The sequence below is a fragment of the Triticum aestivum genome, chromosome 1D, assembly GCF_018294505.1.
Source record: "Triticum aestivum cultivar Chinese Spring chromosome 1D, IWGSC CS RefSeq v2.1, whole genome shotgun sequence".
NCBI classification, from domain to species: Eukaryota; Viridiplantae; Streptophyta; class Magnoliopsida; order Poales; family Poaceae; genus Triticum; species Triticum aestivum.
In genome coordinates, this window is record NC_057796.1 from 32170958 (window position 1) to 32177196 (window position 6239).

Consider the following 6239-nt stretch of genomic DNA (forward strand, 5'->3'; position numbering starts at 1 on the left):
TGACTATTTTAGGTGTTTTGAATAGAACAGAAGTAAGAAAATTTAGGGTAGAACTAGGGTAGTAGAATTTTTAGCAAATGTTTAATAGAAATAGTTTATTTAGTAAGTGATTAATATAACTAGTTTATTTATATTAAGTGCTTAATAGAACTAGTTTATTTAGTAAGTGCTTAATAGAACTAGTTTATTTATAGTAAGTGCTTAATAGAACTAGTTTATTTAGTAAGTGTTTAAAATAATTAGTAAGTAAATTAATAAACTAGTTGAACTAGTTTAGTTTTAGTTGAACTAGTTTAGTAAGTAAATTAATAAACTAGTTGAACTAGTTGAATTAATAGAAATAATGTATTTTTAGTAAGAAAATTAATATAACTAGTTGAACTACTTTATTGTTAGAAAGAACACGTTTTTTTTTCTATTTATAGTAAGTTTATATTTAGTAAGAACTAGTTGAATTAACAGAACTAGTTGAACATGTCATATTTGTTGTTATTTTTTTAGTTTAAGCAATTATTCGGGATGTATTAGTGATAACTTATAGGGTTTTTGCTTTTGCAGAAATCAAGGAGCCCCTCCATCATCCCCGCCGTCGTCCCCGTCACCGACCCCCTCCGACCTCGAGGTGAGACCAGCCAAATCTCCATGTCAATATGAGTCCTATAAGATATATATGATGTAGATAAAAACATGTATATCCTGTGTTGCTCAAATAGGATATGTGGTTGCCCAAGTGGCCACACCTCCGAGTGGCCTATGTTTTGTCGGAGTGTTGATTAATTTCCGTTCCGACAAATTTCAGGCGCTCGATATGTCCTTTTTTAGCAAAGGTCATGCCGGATTTTTCCGTGAATTCTGGCATGACTTGTGCTAGAATATGTAGGAAATATCGAGTGGCCTGGGTTTTCTCGAAAAATAATGATCTAATTTAGGTTTTTAGTACATATATTTAATTCTACAAGTTTAATCTTTGAATTATGAATGTAGGAAATGTCGTACTCGGATGGCGAAAGTCTCCCGAGGGAGTGCAGCTGGTGCCACGACGGTCGAGGTCTGTGCGACAGGTGCCCTCACCTGGACGAAGATCGGCGCTTCAGCATTAAGCTCGAGGAGACCTTCGACGTTGAAACGGTACGCAACGACGACAAGTGTTTTTTTCGTAATTAAGCACGACTTCAACTATTTCAACGTCTAATTTTCATCTTTTACAGTTCGACTAGCTTATCCCATGCCATGCAAGACGCTATATATTGGAGAGGATCGGTTTTGAAGACCATGAAAATTTTGAAACAAAGAAAATACACCTAAGGACCCATCATGATATGGATTTTGAAGTAAATCTGTACAATTCTCAGAGCGTAACCCATTTTGGTTGCCAAAATTGGGAAGCACTTTGCAAAATGTATGGTTTTTATGAGGGTATGGTTGTGACCATGGATCTTGGTGATCCTGACATCGAGCAAAACAATATGGACATTTGGGTCCTTGTTGATACGCTTCTGATTCTACTGCTATGTGAGTTTCTCAAACATAGTTATTAACTAATTTATATTGTTTATTTCAAAATAGTTGACAGCTTATTTCCATTGATAGCTTATTTTCATTCTTCAAAGAATGTGCGGAAGATGGTAGACAAAACCCACTACACCGATGGCTCCGAATTAACTTTAAGGAGAAAAATCATCTGATCGCATTTTGTACTTACTTTGAGAATTACAATACTTATTATCGAACTCCTCCAAATTATGGCGAATACGTGCCACTAGTGCACGTGTTGAACCACGATAACTTCTATGGAGATACACTGGTAAGGTTTTTAACTATTATGACATCTGTGCATCTTTTGTATACTTCTAAAACTAGTACATCATTGCTAACTACGAAGTTATTACTATGTTTTTCAACGGAAAATCCCGATGGATTGTGTGCCTCATTTGATGTATCAGAATGGTCGCCTTGAAGTTCTGAACATACAGCCAGGTCATCCTACGGATCTCACCTGTGCATATCGGATTTCTGAAACCGGTGAACACATGCTAATCAAAGAATGGAAAAAATGTTTGGACATTCGTAAGGAGGTTCTTGGAAGCAACATTAAGCAAAAGGCAAGAATTGGAGACAGGATAATCTCCATTCTCCATAATGGAGAGCCAGGGGCTATCTTGTTTTTTGCTATTTTACCTTAGAGAATATAGTAGGTCCTAAGAGAATGTAGTAGGTCCTATGAGGTACAATATGTTTATTATGTGGTACAATGTGTTAGAGTTGATGATGAGGAGTAGTTGTGATTATGACTAGTGACCAACTTGCTATGTGATGTCTCATCGATGAAAACGATGATCATGAGGAGGTGTTATATGACAATGATGTATTGTGATGATAAGTTGTTAATGATATGATGATGATGATAATGATATTTATTATATCATTGGGTGAAAGAACCGCAGATTAGTTTCAAGTGGATGTCCATCCACTTGAAACTAGTCCACGGTTCTTTCACCCAGTGATGTAATAACTCATTATGATGTAAAAACAATCTCTAAATTGCTGCTGTATGAAAACTTATATAGAGGTGTATGAATACAACATGAAATAAAAAAGAAATAAAATATGGAATAATAGTAGTAGCGCGGGCTGGGAGAAGTGCTACTAGTAATTACCAGTAGCGCTGTGTGGAGAAAGCGCTACTACTAAGTCGGTGTAGCAGTAGCGTGGGTTAACCAACGCTACTGCTAACCTTTAGCTGTAGCGCCGTACCAGTAGCGCTCCTGCCCGCGCTACTGATAGGCCTAAAACCCGCGCTGCTGCTAGGCTTTTCCCTAGTAGTGCATATTGATAACTTGGCAGTAATATAAACTAGTATCATACTCGCTCCGTCCAAAAATACTTGTCAGAGAAATGAATATATTTTGACGTATTTTAATTCTAGAGGGAGCATGGCACTAGTCTAAATTACTCCCCACTATGACTAGCCTCAACCCTTTCCATGGTCAATAGACTGGTGGTGATGCAATTCATTGAATACTAGAAGGCCTCCATCAACGAAAAACTCCTAGAAAGGAGTAGAGAAAAGAGAGAAATGAAACATGCCAAACTTGTAATTACCAAAACTCTCTCCCATTCATGAGTAGGCAACTGGAACTATGGTAATTAACTCAGAGAGTCAACAATAAGGTGACGTAAACAGGCTATTAGAGTTCAAATATTATATCTTTGCTTTGCATGAGAAAGAAGGGAATCAGACTATAGATTAAGAGCTAGCTCTAGCATAAACTCCAAGACACTTTGTGAGGTTGTAAGGTGGAACACTTATTAACATAATAGTACACATTTGTAGCTTACTACAGTACATGCCGGCTATTAGGTTGACTATAAATGATGTGACAACTTCTTTTAGCTGATTATCGGCTGTACTATTAACCTTCCTCTCATGCCAAAGGGAGTAGTTGGGTTACTACAACCATACAAGAATATGACAAATGTCTTATGAGTATTCCTCCCCTCCAGTTTTCATGTTGAGAAAGGCAAGGTCACTAATGCAATATGCACAATGAGATGCCATGTAAATATCCACAACTTTTTTGTGTGAGTAGAGTGCCTCCCGTCATGTTGGGAGGGCCAAAGCTTTGGACACTAACTCTTTCACTTTGTGCTTGGGAAGGCGAAGATGGAGAGAAGGAGGCGCAGTTGGCTCGGAGTCACGTTGTTGGACTGGACAGATGGGAATGTGGCGGTAGGAGAGGTCAAGGGCTCAACAAACTAGCTCGGACAAATATGGTCGGGTCACGTCGCAGACATGGCCAGGAGAAGGAGACATTGCCGTGCTAGGACATCCCTGCCACGACCAAACCTTCGACATTATGTACATATAACTGGAGCGTGGCGAGGAGATAGGGGAGAATCTGAAATGTCAATGACCTTTATTCAAGTCCCGAATGTCCCCTCAGAGCATTTTTTTTCTTCAGACTTTAGCTCTTAGGTAGTGATACCTTCATATTCTAGCTATAAGCTTGCATTGCCTTCGTAACCTAGATCTAAGATAGTGTTGCCTCCGATGCTAGATCTAAGCTAGCATAGTCTAAGGAGGTCTATCGGGTACTGAAGCACCCCCCGTGAAGTCGAGCACCTGAAGAGAGGCTATCTCCGCTGATCCTACCGGCTGGGCGGGAGTAATGCTTTTTTGGATGCAAAGGCGGGAGTTGTGGATGGGATTTAGTTAACGGGGGCGGGCCTACCAGTTTGCCAACTAGAAAAGGGCACGTTTATCACTCTATATAATCCCTTAGAGCTGGCCATATGTCTAACATTATGGGCTAGGCGGACGGAGAGATGGGCTAACCCTCGGCTCAAGGGTGCCTCCAAGCCTACTATTCGGGTGTGCAATCAATGATTTATGCTTTGTACTCATTGAACCCATTTTTATTTGAGCATTGTGCACGTGTGTAAAGTTGTCGAGAAATAGTGTTTGTTGAAGAAATTAAATCAGTGAGTATTTTGTTTGAAAAAACACATCACTTATCCATTTAGAATAACAAACACATTGTTTATGAGGAAGGGCACAATTGCACTTCGAGGCTCCTCAAACCAGTCAAAAGTCGGGAGAAAATCTAGCTAACTTAGCAAGCTCATGGGCAACCTTATTTGCTTCCCTATTATAATATTCAAAACTAGTAATGAAAAATCACAAGCTAAATAATAGCAATATAAAAAACAATCGCCTCCGTACTCACAGACCGTCCTCCACTCTTTATGGTTTCAGTGACCTCCAAATTACGCGAGTACTCGCAGACCGTCCTCCACTCTTTATGGTTTCAATGACCCCCAAATTACGCGAGTACTCGCAGACCGTCCTCCACTCTTTAGGCTAGCCATAGTGGGAGTAACTTAGATAGTTATCTAACACATCCCAAGAAAAAATTGCTTATGTGGCATGGAGTTAATTAGGAAAGAGATGCTTGTGGTAACATAATATGTTACTGTAACATAACACATCCCGAGGTAAAATGAGTCTATATCTCAATTAATGAAGGCTTGTATGTTACCATCCATATGTTACTATCCACTATGGAGGTAGTAACATCGACTAGTAACATATGCATGTTACTAGTCTAAGTTACTTCCCACTATGACCAGCCTTATGGTTTCAGACTACCCACAATGGGAGTAACATAGGTAGTAACATCACACATATCTAGATAAAATAGATGATGTGGCAAGCAATAAATGAAGAAAAAAGAGCCATGTGATAGCATAGTTAGTTACTACTAATATGAGTAACATCACACATATCAAGGCAAGATGAGTCTATAGTCTAATAACTGAAGTGTTGCATGTTACCACACATATCTTACTCCCCACTATAGATGTAGTAACATAGAGTAGTAACATGCCCATGTTACTATCCATTGTGGCTACTCTCAATGACCACCAAATTACCCGAGTAAATAACAAGGGGATTGCAAACCGCTTTTTTACAATTGGTTTGTGAGCTTGGTAAATGGGTTGTGTGTGTGTGTGTATGTCTGTGTGTGTGTGTTGGGATGCTCTAATTAAAAAAACTATAGTTGACTAGTTAAATTGACTAAGCTTGAACGGGAATCCAGGCAGCTAGTTGCATGTGCCCACGTGACAAGCTAGATCGATCGCTTATAACGTGCCAATTTTTCCTGACCAAGAGAAGACTTGACTTTAATTCTCCTTTAGACAAGATAAACATAGAGACTTCGTGCTTCTATGCATAGTCTACAAGGAGAAGATCAGCCCCGCAAAAAAAGGAGAAGATCAGCGAGTTTACATATGCAAATGATCAAGTGTATAAAAAATAATTAAGTGTACAATAGTTGCAACAACAGTTGACTGTTGAGAAGTACGAGACTGGATCTTGATCCATTAAAACTGAAAGCGATCGGTAGAGTAGGCCATTGTTTGGTGGAGCGAAGTACACTCTCTGGTGATTGTTTATGTACAAAGTAAGATTAAGAATAAATCACCTTCAAATAAAAATACTTGAATCCAAATAGCTCTATAACTAAACGATTAGTAATAGACAGTCGACATATCCATCTAGATTGCACCGAAGGACTGACGATTCGAGTTTGGCGTGTTCTTTTCGTATGTGTACGTACCGAAGTACTCCTTGGTAGACTATGCATAGAAGACTTGACTTGTGCAACTAACTAAAAAACTATAGTCGACTAATTAAATTGACTTAGGTTGAACGGGATTCTAGGCAACTAGTTGCA